This window comes from Pogona vitticeps, chromosome 4 (assembly GCF_051106095.1).
Source record: "Pogona vitticeps strain Pit_001003342236 chromosome 4, PviZW2.1, whole genome shotgun sequence".
In the NCBI taxonomy this organism is placed as follows: domain Eukaryota; kingdom Metazoa; phylum Chordata; class Lepidosauria; order Squamata; family Agamidae; genus Pogona; species Pogona vitticeps.
The window spans coordinates 196,697,235-196,713,604 of record NC_135786.1 but is presented as its reverse complement, the minus strand read 5'-3'; the positions used below and the strand labels follow the sequence as shown (position 1 = coordinate 196,713,604).

Genomic DNA, 16,370 nt, shown 5'->3' with positions numbered 1-16,370 from the left:
TGGTAACCTATAAATAAACAAACAAACAAACAAACAAACAAACAAACAAACCTGGCCAGCAGTGATATAGGCACTGGCTAGCTCTCCTGTGCACTACTCTGGTCTAACACCATTACCCGCTTCATACTCTTGAACACCAGTACACTTGACACAAAGGGCTGGTAGGCAAACTAGCATCATTCACATGGACCTCCTTTTATTACAATTTTTGCTAAATTAAAGATAACAGAAATAATACTGTAATAGAAAATCACAGCTTCTTTGGAAACCAGCATACTGAATCCAGCCTGTGCAGTTATTATATTTACTCTCACAAATACATGAGCATGCTCCTTCTCTCCCTCGCCCCATTTTGCTGGAGCATCCAATCTTCTTTTATGAGATTGATGCCAAACTGCCTTGTAGTGGATGCCAATCTTCCATGACCAGGTCAATGACATCCATGCTAATCCAGAGCTGGTTATCTCCAGAGCATCCAAGTTTCCTGGCTTTCAAAGTGTTTGTTTGCGTTTCAAACAAAGGCAACAATCTTTCCCCCCAGAAACACTGCAAAATAAAATAAAAAAGGAAAGAAACAACTTGCAACCGATGAGGCAAAGTAACCGCTGAGAATAAGACTGGTGTGAAATTATGGATTTTGTATGTAACAGCCCATGACCTAGCCTGAGGGTAGCTACACTTTTGGCGGAGGGTGGGGAGTATTTTATCCTACATCCTATATCTCTGCAGCAACAGACTGTTTTTATTCTGTCAGAATGATAGATCTGGCTATATATGAATTTGCAGAAAAGAATCTCTCCCAATCAAAGAAGCCTCTGCAAGATTACAGATAGAACAGAAGTAGGAAGAGGAATGAATTTTGAAGGGAGCTTTCTGGCTTTTTAATTTCCATATTAGGCTCATGGTAAGAAAACACCAAAAACCAACAAAATACTCTCTTAGTGCTTCCAGATGAGCCTGAATACTTTCCTGTTGCTGCTGTTTTTTGGATATGCCTGCCAGAAAACATGTCATTTACTTGCACGTCTGTAATTAAAAGACAGCTCTGAATACAAACAATGCATATTTTTGTATGTTATGTTTTGAATGCTGATAAAATTAGGAAACTGAGATTTTATTTAATTTTTTTCAAGTCATTCTTGTTCACAAACTGTGAGGGTGTGAATGAAAGTGTGTGTTTTCATCAGAGGCAGACACTGAATATCTTCTTTTCATTTATCTGCTACTGGAGACCAAGCAGCATCATGCTATTCTGACTCTGGATGTGACAGCTTTAAATTGTGATGTGTTTTGCCTCCAACCCAGTCTCTGTCACTCTTCAGCCAATACATTTTTCTCCTTACTGCAGTTCTTTTCCCATGTATTTTACCTCAGATGACCAGCTGTACCAATTTGTACTTTTTTGTTTTTCATTATGTGATCCAGTTGTCCTAGCCAGACTGCATATTCTGGGTGGCTGACAGAAGAGTAAAGCTATGGAGAAGATGTGACTCCATGGGGGCAGTAGAATCGAGGAATCACTTATTGGACCCTCCTGGCTTTATGGACGAGGAATAAAAGTGAGAAAGGTGGCTTTCCAGGTAACACAATGCCTTCCCATTCCCACAATGCAGAGCCCGAGAAGAAGTGTAAAAATGAAAAAGTGTGTATATATATATATCCATTAAATTAGAAGCTTGACTAGAAGGAGGGGTTTTGTTCTGTTTTCAGCTGTGCAAGGCTGTCTGAAATTTATAATGATATTTTTCAAGTAACAATAGACTGTGTATTATTTGGCAGTGTACAAACAGTACTGGTTTTGAATACAATAACAGAGAACCTTGTCCTCTAATTTCATGCACCGGTACTGGAATTTGCTGGTCAGTTAATCACAGGGACCTTATTATTCAATTCATTTATTTATATAATAGGCATAAGCATTTCAAATATAGTAAAAAAAAAAGAATCTTCTGAGAGTATGAATGGGTGGGGGATAGTTAGGGTGAAAATAGAAGGCCACCTGTAGCATCACCCCTGCTATCACTCTAGTGCGTGTTGACCTTCTCTCCCTCCATTCTTTCTTTTTGCAGCTACCAACTTCAGCACATTAATGACAGTACAGCAAGGCTATGCAGACATACTCTTGAAGGAGAAACATTGGTTGCAGGCTTTGAAAGATAAAGAGAAGTTATTTGCAAGTAAGATATCAAGTTTAAAATAAGTAAACAAAACAAATATTCCCCACTGTTATGTAACACCTTTTAAAATGAAACTAAACACATAGAGTTAAATCCAACTCTATAGTTAGCATGCCATTAGAAGAAGAATACACATTGCCACTTTAGCTATACAATCCCCCCTCTGACCATTGATTATTCTGTCTCTGCAATGTAAACTAAGTTGGTGTTCACCTCCTGGTGGCCAATCACAAAACAAAGCAAACTACCAATGACTGGGATTGCAGTCAGACAATTTTTAACATTTATGGAATTGCCATTGCTAACAACAAACTCTCAGTAATGCCACTTTGGGCTAATGTACAATGTGAAATCTGTGAATTCACAATTGGAAATATACATATTAATATAGAAAATGTGACTGTTTGCTTAAATAACCAATCAAAATACGGTTTGGTCAGCCAAAGCAACATCTAATCATATTTCAGTTTCCAAGTGGAGACAGTAATAAACTCTGAAGATAAGCAGAAGCTGGGCATAATGTTTGTTGTCAGTGATGCTCAGTGGGACATATATTTGCACTGTCACAGTGACTTCCTGCAGCAGAACAGGTGCCCCATCTCTCCTAGCCACCTGCATAAAATAAGCAAAATATTCAAATACTGTTCTCCTAGCTGTATGCAGTTTTGTGCTGCTCTGAAGCCTTATCAATAGCAGGCACTGGTATAAAACTACTCAAAAGGAAAATATTGTTCACTACAGACAGTAATTGATTTAAAAGACAAGATAATTTTTTACAATGTGCCAGGTAAAAATGTCCTCCTCTGTATTCTACAAGGATCTCAATGTTGTCCTTTTATATATACTATATATATTTATTTATCATGTGTGAAGAGACTGAGAAATTGGGGGATCTGGAACATGGTGCTCTGCTGGAAAATTCAGGTTTCTCTGTTGGAGCCTGGGTGCAGAACTAGGGAGATGCTTACAAGATTTCCATTCTGCTCTACTTTTAGTCAACAGGATACTAACCTCTATTATTTTACTTCTAATTATTTGGCAAAGCTATTTGGAGTTGTTGTGTTCCTTGAGATTATATGTCTTAGGAAAGTGAGGAATGGAGAAAAAGTAGTTTTTTCCAGTGAAGTGAATCATAATTTGAAGAAGAAAAAGTCTGTTTTGTTGCCTCTCTCCAAGAATCTGACTCCCACCCAACCCTCAAAAATGTTGTGGTTATGTGAAAAATAACTCATCTTTTTGCATCGTCTTTTACACATAGCTGGAAACTTCTTCACATCTTTGCCTCCCCTCAACCTTTGAGCTACTACTGCCAGTCGGTCTTATTTATGGTCTCTCCTAACCTAGCTGAGACAGAGTGATCACACTTCTCTTGTTATACATACTGTGGATGCTGCCACTTCTATCGTCAATGTTATTGTTGCCATCATCATCATTGCCGTCATTGCATATCATCAAATATAATGTAATCTCCATGTTGTCCCTTTTGTTCGATTCCTTATGTTGGGACAGTGTCACCATTGCAGGGATGTTGATTTTTCATTTTTCCGAGGGGACAGGGGCAAACTTCAAAAAGGATAGGACCACCAAACCTAAAAATAAATAAATAAAAGTAAAAATAGGATTTTGCCCAAATTTGGTCACTAATGAAACAAAGAAGAAAGTGAGACTCTTCCCCCATAGCGTGGAGGGAGACGAACAGCGGGGAATGCCTACTGGCATTATCCAGAAGACCTGGCTGTGAGTAGGAGCAGAAAGTTTTTATTAGGCTAACCTACCTCCAGCCAGGGACGTGGTGGCGCTGAGGGCTAAACTGCAGAATCCTGTGCTGCAGGGTCAGAAGACCAAGCAGTCGTAAGATCGAATCCATGCGACGGAGTGAGCGCCCGTTGCTTGTCCCAGCTCCCGCCAACCTAGCGGTTCGAAAGCATGCAAATGCAAGTAGATAAATAGGGACCACCTCGGTGGGAAGGTAACAGCGTTCCGTGTCTAAGTCGCACTGGCCATGTGACCATGGAAGATTGTCTTCGGACAAACACTGGCTCTACGGCTTGGAAACGGGGATGAGCACCACCCCCTAGAGTCGAACACAACTGGACAAAAATTGTCAAGGGGAACCTTTACCTTTACCTCCAGCCAGACCTCTTTGGTTTTTGAGCAGCCCACCTGCCTGCCCTGTGTAAGTGAAACTCATCACAGCTGGGCCAGATAGGAATTTTGGTCTTGTCTCTCCTGATTGGCATGTTGAGTCAAGGTGGATGGGGAATTTTTGCCTATCCTACACTGGTAAGTAATTACTTGAAGGGCATCTGGGGCTGATCAAGGGTGATGCTGTTGTTACGCAAGTCACACTGGAAGGTAGTGTGGACTGGGAGTATCTGTGAGTTCCCAAACAGTACATGGTGTGCTATTGCACCCTGCATCGCAGAAACTGGGATTCAAAAATTTGCTTGCCAAGATGGGGGGGGGGCAGTCCTTGTCACTGCCTACCTAGGCTCAGAAGTGAACAGAACTGAAGCAGCCATGGAGAGGCATTTACTCTTTATTGCTCTGCTGTGATTCTTACCCACAATTGCTCCATTGAACTTGCTATGCATAGTGAGAGCAAGTTACCTATTGGTGAGGGAATTTCATCTTGGTGCACATTCCACCTTCAAAGTGCCAGTTCACTTTAGCCCAAAAGAGACACATGGTTACACTTTTGATCCTACTACTACTGCTGCTGCTGAAAAGCAGCTGTGGATTTTATGGGTGCAAATGGAACAGTATTTAAATAAGCAACCAAGCAGGAGGACAAAGGAGCTGCTTTAACTACATAGACACAAACAGATCTCTTGGCAGATGGATTTGTTATAACTCATAAATTCATCCAGAATGCATCAGTAGAGGAAATTGAGCATGGGCAAATTCCAGTGATGCATATCCAGCTGTTTTGACCCTGTCATCCCTGACTTCATTAAATCATTGTACTTATACTCTCTCACATATACAAATTCAAATAGAAGCATACATGGACATATGAACATGTGTGCACTTACGCAACTGCACAATCCATTTTCAGAGCATGAACAACTACAGAGTATGACCAATCTCCTACGTATTCAACATTTTTTTTAAAAAAAAACAGCATTGGTCTTCTTGTCGCATTTTATCAGTATAATTTTTCCATAGAGAAAAGAGAGAAGATGGATTTGCCTTGATCCTACAGAAACTCTCCAACCTAAGAATCCCTTTGCCAACTGCTACTTTGTCTCTTCCCACGAGAGAAACATAAATTGTGAATGAAGGGCACTGTGCCTGGTGAATTTGGGAACATGGGGTAGGAAAAATGTGCAACTGTAGCTGGAGAAAGTGGTTTTAAAATTGGAGCAATGAAACAAATAAGAAAGGAGCAGACTGTGCATTTGTTGGAAATGTAGTCCACCGTTTCTATGGAGACAGAATCAGAAGTGGATGAAGCAGCCCATTTTGTGGGTAACAGCACTATAACCAAATACAGTACTCACATAAACATATAGACATAAATGCAACCATACATGCCAGAACATTTTGGCTTGGGAAAGAAAGTTCCATTTCAGTAAATATTGCTTGTTTTGGTAAAACATGAGTGAAAAAAACTCTCCCCTGCTGTGTGTGAGAACCACTTAAAAGAAAGCTGAGCACTGTAATATATTTTTCTAAACAGTTTACGTGAGTGCAGTAAAAAAGAATAAGCAGCTAAATATTGGAACTTGATGTTGATATAGAGTTTTCTTTCAGCATATTTCACACTGTGAACATTGTCTTTAGGACTTCAGCACCCTGGGGGGGGATTTAAGAATTTGGTTGGAAAAGTAACTTTTTCAAGCTTTTTTTCAGACTTGTGCAATTTGGGTCTTAGGGGCATCTTGTCATCTGGGTGCCAGATATAGTCCTTTAAACGTCTTAATGCAGCTGAAGATACAATGACAACTGTAGATTCACTGGTCAGCATCTTCTGTAGGTTCCATTGATTCGAATGAGCCTACTCTAACTTTGACTTACTATACTAAAGTATCAATATAACTTACATAGAATTTACTCACTAAATCTCCATTGATTCTTTGGGCCTAATCTAGTGTGATTTACAATACTAACCAATAGGAATTTGGCCACTAAGGCCAATTCCTTTTCTGATGATATTGTCTGTCCTTGTCTTCGAACTGCTGTGAAATACTATGAGACTTGCTGAAGTAAGGGAGAAGGAAGATTGTCAAGGTAGGGAAGGAATGCATGGGAGAAGCTAAAGCTGTCTAGTCATCTATGATTATAAGAAATTGTCTTGTATTAAGATAGACCAATTATCCTTCTAACTCTATAATGTCTCTGCAATTAATGACAGCCCTGTGGCACATCCAAAATGGAGATAAAATGGTGCTTTATTCCACCTATGGAAGCTGATTAGACTGCCATCTGAGTTTTATTCAACACTGGTGATAGAGAGCAGAAAGCATCTCACCTAATAGGAGCAAGCTAGCTCAGAGACACAAGGCCGACCATGAGTAGACAGTTCTGTCCTACAGGACTGTGATATGGGCAATGGTCTGCTTCTTCTGTTACTTCTCCATACCACCTGTCACCTGCCCAGAGGCTGGGAAAGCTGTTTTTTTAAAAAAAACTAAAGCCAAATCCAATCCATATTTTTGCATACATAATGACATTTAGAGAAGTGTTTTTAAATATTTTCCAGGTTGCCCATCACATGATCAATCACTTAACTGCCTTTGTAATCAGTTGAGGAAGCCCCACCCCCATTCCCGACAGATACCAGGGAAACAGTTCATATTGTTCACATGATTGTCCTTGCACAACTAAGTAATCCTACAGGATTCTTAGAGTGCTTCATGCTGAAGGGGAATGGAAATGTGGATGCTCTAATCCAAAAAGACAGAAACAAAATTCAAAAAGATCTTGATAGGCTCTAGCACTAGGCTGAAAACAACAGAATGAAATTGAACAGGGATAAGTGCAAAGTTCTATACCTAGAGAGAAAAAGAAGCACACAGCTAAAAAGGGGGTTCATACTTGGCTTAGTAATACTATGAGTGAGAAAGATCTTGGAATTGTAGATCACAAGGTGAATATGAGCCAATCACGTATTGTGGCTGCCAAAAAGATAAATTCTATTTTAGGCCTCATTACAGAAGTATAGTCTCCAGATCCCTGTGAAGTACTAGTTACCCTCTATTTGGTACTGGCTAGACCTCATCATGAGTACTGTGTCCAGTTCTGGTCACTACACTTTAAAGAAGGATACCAGCAAACTGGAAGAAGTTCAGAGGAAGGCAACAAGAATAATCAGTCAACTGAAAACCAAGCCCTGTGAGGAAAAACTGAGAAAACTGGGCATGTTTAGACTTGAGAAAAGAAGAGTGAGGGAAGATATGATAGCAAAACACTTGAAAGATAGTCATACGGAGGAGGGGCAGGATCATTTAATAATGGACTCAAATTATAGGAACTCAGATTTCAGCTGTGTATCAGGAAAAAATGCTCTACTTGTTAGAGCAGTATGACAATAGAACCAATTACCTCAAGAGATGGTGACTGCTCCAAAGTTAGCAAAGCAAAAGCTAAGTGTGCTGCTTATATACCACCCCATAGTGCTTCAAGTTAGAGACACTAAGAGAAAACTAGACAACAATCTGCCAGCTATACTTTGATTTGGGTTCCTGAGTTGTGCAGGTGTTGTACTTGAGGACGTTCAAGCCCTTTTCAAGTCCATTATTCTATTATTCTATCAAATACCTCCGGGCACTATAAAGCATCATAACACTCTTTGGTAGTTTGAGTCTGTGTTGGTCTGTCACAGCTGATATTTATCTCTGAAAGAGTTAATTCCAGTGTGGAAACATATAACCTTTCCCGATCATATCAATCTTCATCTGTGTCTGAAGCTGCTTCATTTTTCTCTTCCAGTGGGTGAGCTCAGCTAAGAAAGTCTCAGGCAATTCAAAAGAAACACATAAGAGAACAATAGAGACTAAACTAGACTACCTGATGCTCATACCTTATCAGAATGATAGCACAGATCTTGGTCATGCACAGACTGCATCTTTCCCATGCACAGCTTTGTAGGGTGGCAAACAGAAAAAGTCTCTTCCTTCTGAATAAGGCTGAGCCTCATTGAGGCACAGTGCATAAGCAAAGCACATTCTCCAGAGAGGTAGGATAGGCTATCTAATTAGTTTTCCTAATCCCTTTTATACAATAAATGAGCTATTCCACACCTGTTGTAAACAACATCTTAATCCTCTTTCATGTTTCCCCAAAACAAAAGCATATTCTCTTGCTTTCCCACAGCTGTGATATGGACGGCTGGGGGTGGGCGGGGCAGGGAAAAATACTGTTTTTTTTAAAAGTCAAGAGTTAAAGTGGAAGTGTCCTTTGAAGTCTTCTTTAACAGGAGGTCAAATGAAGGCGTAAATTGTCCTTTTGTTTATTGCCCATACTGGCCTCTGCCTGCTCAGCCAGCTTTTCAGGCACCCACAGAGAAGCATCAAAGCTTCCAGTACATGAATTCTATGTTCCATGCTTTCCAGTTCCTCAGTTTCTTCACAATCAATTTGCCTATTTCTACAAACTTTATTCATCTACATTGTTTTTATGCAGAAAAATCCAAGTTATTGAAAACAACTTTTAAGAAGTTAGAAGCGTGTTTCAATTATACAGAAATTAAACCTATAGCAAAGAAAAATCTGTCAGCATAAATATTTTTACATGTATGAAGATTAAACTTAAGTTGCAAACAATATACTTAAGTCAGAAAAAACATGTTTCAAGTAAAAGCTTTTAGGTATAAAAGTTACAGAGAAAAACTTAAATCATATTTCAATCCAAAAATGTAGGAGTTTGTAGCCGTAAAAGGTACACTCAAAAATAGATAGTACATCACTAAAACACATAATTAAAAAGTAAAATGCATTATAGTTGTGAGCAATCTTTAGAAAATCCATACACACAACCCATTGCCATTTGCCAGTTTGTATCTATGGAGGAAAATTCATGTTCTCTGTGTATTGCCCCTGTGCTTCTGTCCTATGCCTGCTTCTTGATTCTGGTGTCTAGTGTCAGTTTCTATGCTGCTGGTTTCTGGTGTGTACATGTGCCCCATTTTTTTAAATTATATCTCCCTCATTTGCTTATTTTCTCTTCAACTGTCAACTAAAGATGGGCATGAAGTTTACAACGAACCAGGAAATTCATAAGAAAATGCTAATTTATTTATTCAGATCAGTTGGGGTTCCTCCAAACTGGAGATCTCAAAATTTTCTGAACCAATGCATTTTTTTGTGATTTCCAAACCACCCGATTCATTGCCCCCCCAAATGTCCCTGCCCCCTTCCACCTGCCCTCCCACAGATGAGAGGCCGCCAGCTCCTGCTGAGCAGGCTGACAAGGTAGCTAACAATTTTAAAGAGAGAGAGAGAGGCGGGGATATGCGAAGAGGCCCCCCAGCTGGCTGATAGACTGGCTAACTAAAGAGAGAGAAAAAAACAAAAACATATTAATATATATAAACAACTCTACACATATCTCCACCTCTCATCTGAGAGGCAGGGACATGCTTAGAGATTCTCAAGATAGCAGTGGCAGCGGTGGTGGTGGTGGTGGAGGCAGTGAACGAGCAGCAGGAAAAGGTAGGGAGGCAAAGGGGCAGTGGGAAGAGGTGGGGACAGGCTATGTGGGCAGGGAAGCAGTTTGTTTGGGAGGGGGGTTAGTCAGCTACTGGGCTGTCTAAAAAAATTCCTGAACAATCAAGCAAAATCATAAATTCATGGTTCGTGATCTTCCATTTTGGCAATTCGTGCTCATCTCTTCTGTCAACAATTGAGGTGTACTATTGGAGCAAAATGCTAACCATAACAATTTGCTTGAATACAACTTTGCTAGGTGTGCAGAATGCTTATGAAGGGCACCAGGAGGATACTGATCTATTATCACCGTAATCTAAGAATTTAATTGTCCACAATATTTTCTTTAATCCTTTGTTTCTCTTATCAGCGTGTATGTGTCTATGCTCACATTTTAGCTTGCTAGGAAAGAGATCTTTTAAAGTATCAAGTTACCTACTTTGAGAGACAATGTTATTTTACATTGACCTTACTTTCCCTCTGATTGTTTTCGATAAGGAGCTAGCCAATGTATGCTGATGTTTTCAGAGTTTCTTTGCAACACTCCCTTTAATCATTTTAGCACTTTATACATACAAAATTTCAATCCTGGATGCTAGGACAATGAATGAACCTGAGACCTTTTGCATACAAACCATTTCTTCTTCACCTGAACGATGGTTCTTCCTTTTTAAATATCTCCCAATGCACTAGGTGATGTGATGACATAACTCCTGAGTGGTGGATGTACTTTCCTTTTTGGATAGGAATGTAAAAATTTGAAGCTTGCTGGAGTGGGAAGCGTATTAGACTAAGCTGGGATTTAACACACAATACATTTTTCTTGCATTCCTGTAAGGAAATTAGTCTGAAGGATGTCTTTGGAGACTTCGTAGTCATTTTGCATTTATCTAGCAGTACTCTGTAGCTTTCAATTTGCTTAATATAATTTGTGCTGTAGTCAACTATATCTTTTTTTCATTTCTTGTTATGCAATTGCTTTTACTGTACATTTATTTCTTTGTTATGTAGCAACCATTACTACTATTAATATTTTCTATGCAATTTATTGTTGGCATTTACTTTTCCTGAACATCTATGCTTTCTCACCACCGTGTCTGTTATTTCAACATGTTTTGCATTTTTTTGCATTGTTCAGGCTTAATGGTCCCTCTCCATAAGCTCAGTGGAACAACTTATGTATAAAACTACAGTTTGTGACAATTCAGTCAGAGCATAAATGTTCAGCATGTCCTTTGCTTCAACAGCTATTGCTGATGACATAATCATTTTAGCACTGCTGAGCAAGTTAACACCTGCAGTGGGACAGGAAGCTATTGTCTGTATTTGCAGATCCAAATAGATAGAACTTCTAGGCTGAAACATTCTTATACTAGACTTTAATAAAAATTTAAATGTTTATTCTTCTGCATGTGTTTGTCCTGTGCAGAATGCAGAATTATACTGCTGGCAGATGAATACATAGATCACCAGGGAACGTAAGCCTCTGAATGAACTGTAGATTTTGTGGCTTAGCTTAATATTATGCACCACGACAGTGATCTTAAGTGGGACATTTCTGATCAAGGAAATACCAAAGGGAAACCTGAGCAGGAACTCTCTCATCTTCATACAAATTGATGGATTTAGAAAGGAGTGACATATGGGGGCAGAACGAGGACAGGGCCCTTTATGGTTGTTGACAGCCTAGGATTTTCTAACACCTGGATGGGGATGAAATGTTTTTTGTTTCGCATGGCCTTCTGTATGTCAGCACTGTGACAAATTGCAATGCCTACCATCATACAGTACCAGCAGTTTTTCCAAACTGAGGCCATCCATTAAGAACCATCAGCTTTTCAAAGTAAATGAGTCTTAACTCTCTGTTTAAGACCAAGCCATCTCTAAATACAGACAGAATTTTACATTGTGACAGGGATCACTCTTCAATACACTGCAATTCAACAGTGTGTCCTTGCCAGGTAATTCCATTACCCCTGCTCTGCTACTTGAAAGACTTCTAGCTAAGCTCAGACGGAATGGGGAAATCACCCAAGAAGCCCGGTAGATGATGTTATTGTGCCTCAAAAAATCTTGGAGATCTGACCTTTTGCATCCTGGATCCATTGCCCCTTTGCTTCCAGGTTTCTAGATGGGACTGGATTGCCTCCTACTGGTAGATGACTCATAGGAATGCTGCACAGGAATTTGTGATCACCACCCTTCTCAAGCCAAAAGTAGACTTCAGGTGATGAGAGCATATCTTTAAATTTTAAGTACAGGCCTACCCCATCCATCCACACATTCATATATAAACTGGAGTGTGAAGAACCAGTTATAGAACACTAGGAGTGCCTGGGTATTCCCTATGTTTAGCATTTACCCTTTCTCTCAGATGCTTTTTAAAGAAGATGGGATCACTTCTGATACACTAGTAGAACTGAAAGAACAATGATGTTGTGATGGTAAGCCAGGACTGAGAGAAAGTCATCATCTTCCACCTCTGTTCTTGTTTTGTCCTTTATCCTTGCACCAGGACCCAGTCTGGAGCAAGACCAAAGGAACAAGTTAGAAACAACCCCTCAGTCCAAGCAGAGACCAACCAGCTAAGGTTCTGAGTCCAAACAGCAGCCCAGTAGAAGGATGATGTGAATTGTGGTCAGGCAGTCCAGGAGACAAAGTCAGGAGAAACAGTATCAAGGCAGCAGGGTCCAAGGACACAATGAGAGGCAGACATGGCAGGAACAACCAGGCAGGGTAGGAACAAGGGGGCAAGGCAGAAACAACAAGGTTTGGCAGGCAAGGCGGGAATAACACTATAGCATGGCCAGAGACCTTCACTGCTGAGGCAAATGTCTATAGGGAAAGCCTGTTCTCATATAGCCTGGTCCTCAGATTCCACAAGTGGCACTCCTGAGGAGCTGGGCAGCTGCAAGGAAAGGGCCCAGTCCTGCAATCTCTAGAGCAGTTCTCCCCAGAGAAATGGGGCTGATCCTGCATGCACTAAGGTTGCATGGTTCTGGCATGGCCCCAGTCCTGACAGCTTACTGAATAGCTCAGTGGTTTAGGTATCTGACTGTGGAGCAGAGATTGGGAGTTCAATTCCCCACTGTGTTTTCTAGGAAAAGAGCCATCCTGTGTAGCCATGGGCAAGCTGCGAAGTCCCAGAGTGCCTCCAAAAGAACAGAATGGTAAACCACTTCTGACTTTTCATTACCTAGAAAACTCAGGAAAGAGTCACCATACAATGGAATCAACTTGATGGCACACTTCCTCTCCTCCTTCTCCTTCTCCTTGTTGTTATTATAATTTCTCAACTTACACCTGATTGAATCAGAACTCTGTTTGAACATTGTTCTTGTCAATTTACTTTCCCAAAGAAAGAAAGAAGAAAGAAATAAGCTATTAATCTAATTTCTGCATACTGGCATCCATATTTTCTTAATGAATAATCACAGTTCATAGAATAATTAATGAAGTTGGAAGAAGCCTATAAGGTCCTCAAGTCTCCTGCTCATCAAGTCCATCCCCCTGTTCTTCTTCTTGTTGTTGTTGCTGTTCCCTGAGTTTGGTCAAATTCATGTTGCTAGCTTCAATGACACTGTCCAACCATCTGCTCCTCTGTCGTCCCCTTCTCCTCTTGCCTTCACACTTTTCCAACATCAGGGTCTTTTCCAGGGAGTCTTCTCTTCTCATGAGATATTGAAGCCTCAGCTTCAGGATCTGTCCTTCCAGTGAGCACTCAGGGTTATTTCCTTTAGAATGGATAGGTTTGTTCTCCTTGCAGTCCAGGGACTCTCAAGAGCCTCCTCCAGCACCACAATTCAAAAGCATTGATTCTTTGGCGGTCAGCTTTCTTTATGGTCCAGCTCTCACTTCCATACATCCAAACCATAGCTTTGACTATGCAGACCTTTGTCGGCAAGGTGATGTCTCTGCTTTTTAAGATGCTGTCTATGTTTCTCATTGCTTTCCTCCCATGAGGCAGGCGTATTTTAATTTCGGGGCTGCTGTCCCCATCTGCAGTGATCATGGAGCCCAAGAAAGTAAAATCTGTCACTCCCTCCATATCTTCCCCTTCTATTTGCCAGGAGGTGATGAGACTAGTGGCCAAGATCTTAGTTTTTCTGCATATGTATTAAATTATGTTGAAGCAAATGTGAATATTTCTACAAATTGGATCTTTCTCTCTGTGTGTGTTTCGTGCCTGGTTTTGTAGTGTTGGCCAGTGGATATCATCTGTAAAATAGCAAATAAACAAATATAACTGTGTGAAATATTTGGTTTCTTTTCCCCAGAGTAATGTTGAACAAAATAAGCTACTGAAGAATCTGTATTCTCGAAGGCTTTCCCAGTCGGGATCCGATGGTTGTTCTGGGCTGTTTGGCTGTGTTCTTAAGGTTTTTCTTCCTAATGTTTCACCAGTCTCTGTGGCCGGCATCTTCAGAGGACAGGAGTCAAAACTCTGTCTGTGCTCTGATGCAGTTTCTTGGATAGTTGAGTATTTATAACTGTGTGATTAGGTTTTGTCCTTTTTAGGAGATTGGGTGATTATGGAGATCAGCGTATTTTTGTTGTGAGTGCATTTTTGTGATAAGGGGGAGAGATGATCTGTCAATGTGATTGATGGGTGTCGTTAGCTGGTCTTTTGTGTGCAGTGATCCCTGGTCCTTCTGGCTGGGTAGAGTTCACTGACCTTTTGCAGGCTGTATTTTTCAGTGCTGGGAGCCAGGCTTTGTTGAGTTTTAAACTTTCTCTTTTTTTGTATTCTCGAAGGCTTTCACAGCCAGGATCTGATGGTTGTTGTGTGTTTTCTGGGTTCTTTGGCCATGTTCTGAAGGTTGTCCTTCCTCACGTTTCACCATTCTCAGTGGCCAGCATCTTCAGAGGACAGGAGTCAGAACTCATGTCCTCTGAAGATGCCGGCCACTGAGACTGGTGAAATGTTAAGAAGAAAAACCTTAAGAACATGGCCAAACAGAACAGAGAACCCACAACAACCTACTGAAGAATAAGTTAGGAGGAAAATCAATCATTTGTGACTTCATTTATTTATGAACAGTAGGTTTAAGACCTTTTTAGTTTTGTTCGTAAGATGAAGAAAATGAAAACTTGGCTTTCATCTCATTCTTTGTCAACTACAAATATAATCCACGACAGCATAGTTTAACATCCTGTCAATTATAGGCAAATTTTTCATCAACATACCACATTTTCCACCCAAATACTCCTACTGTGGACTGGATACTGTATTAGAGACAATTATTTTAGACAGTGCTGAGAAAAATGATACACAGTGCCTTTGACTCACATGTATGGATCTTGCTGTTGCCAATATATTGGGCAACTATTGATTAGAAACACACTATTCAGAGAATATTACATATGATAAATGATTTTAGTCATGTTTTGTGCCTTTAAATTAACAGGATGTAAGGACCCTAGGAAGAAGGGTTATGTTCAGCTTTGGTTTGCTCACAGTGGAAACTATTCAGAAGCAGAGAAATGGATAGTAGAGGGGAAATGTGTATTTTATTCAGATCTTGGAAAAATTAATTTTTGAATCACAGTTCTCAAAATCTATCAACTTGCACAGCCATTTGCTGTAAGGGCTGGGAGTTTGAAGGAGTTGTAATATGAACAATAACTCAACACAGCTCTGCTTTCATTGCAGCTGTTTTCTTCTGCACTGTGTTGCAAATAACACTGCAGTCTCATGAAGACATTTAGCCCACCCGTGAGAGTTAAACGAGGGAAGAGGTGAAGTGCACACACAAGCTGCATCTATGAGCTCTATGTTCCATTGCTCTTTCATTCTCCTTAACTGGGTAGCATATCTGAAGGAGGCATCTGCTCACATTGACAGACCCTTCTATGTGACCAGGAAAGCTGATAAAGCAAGGATTCTGATTACCATGAAGCTGCTCTTTGCATTCAAGTGAATGGCAGTAGAGGTCCTCTTCAGACTTTCAATCACAACATAGGAAAGTCAGAGTTTGCATACAGATGGACGGTACGACAAGGATATACAAGTTGTCAATCTGTGGCTGTAACTTACAAGTCCACCTCTGCTTCTAACATTGGTGGGCCCATAGTTCTTATTTTCCTCCCACCTAACTGCTCTCTCATTCTGTTCATTCTAATTAGTCAAAGATAAGAGCAGACTTCCCATTGGACTGCACAGACTGAGATCTTGACTAAATAATGAAGGCGCTCCTTCACCCATTTGACATGTCAGAATGATGATTTTGCTTACTGCTGGTGTCAGCTCCACCAGTCTAAACGTGTCTTACCTTGAAATAGCCACTGCCATTTTGCTTAGTGAGGGCTGGTTTTGAATGCAAGTCCACATCCTATTGACAGCTCTCATGTGAACATGCTGAGCTTCTGCAAATGGGTCAGGAATAGCCAAGTATTTGACCATCGTTTGCCACCATGACATCTTTAGAATTATAACTGGTGAGGATACCATTTGATGGTAATATGATAACATTCTGATCAGAGAGTAAAAGGGAGTTACAGTATGTGCTACTCAACAGTTCCTTTTCAACCTGGAAGAGGTTGA

General features: G+C 40.4%; 1 long non-coding RNA gene across 2 annotated transcripts; it reads right to left on the bottom strand.

Moving 5' to 3' along the window:
• Positions 1-1,080: 1,080 nt before the first annotated feature.
• Positions 1,081-13,796, bottom strand: LOC110089753 (uncharacterized). 2 transcript variants are annotated; one of them, XR_002302267.3, is made up of 3 exons: positions 8,203-13,796; positions 3,560-3,766; positions 1,081-2,789 (listed from the first exon to the last, which is right to left on the bottom strand). It is a non-coding gene; the product is annotated as an uncharacterized LOC110089753 (long non-coding RNA). The 2 variants fall into 2 exon arrangements; XR_002302269.3 differs by having other exon boundaries at positions 1,081-2,147.
• Positions 13,797-16,370: the final 2,574 nt, after the last annotated feature.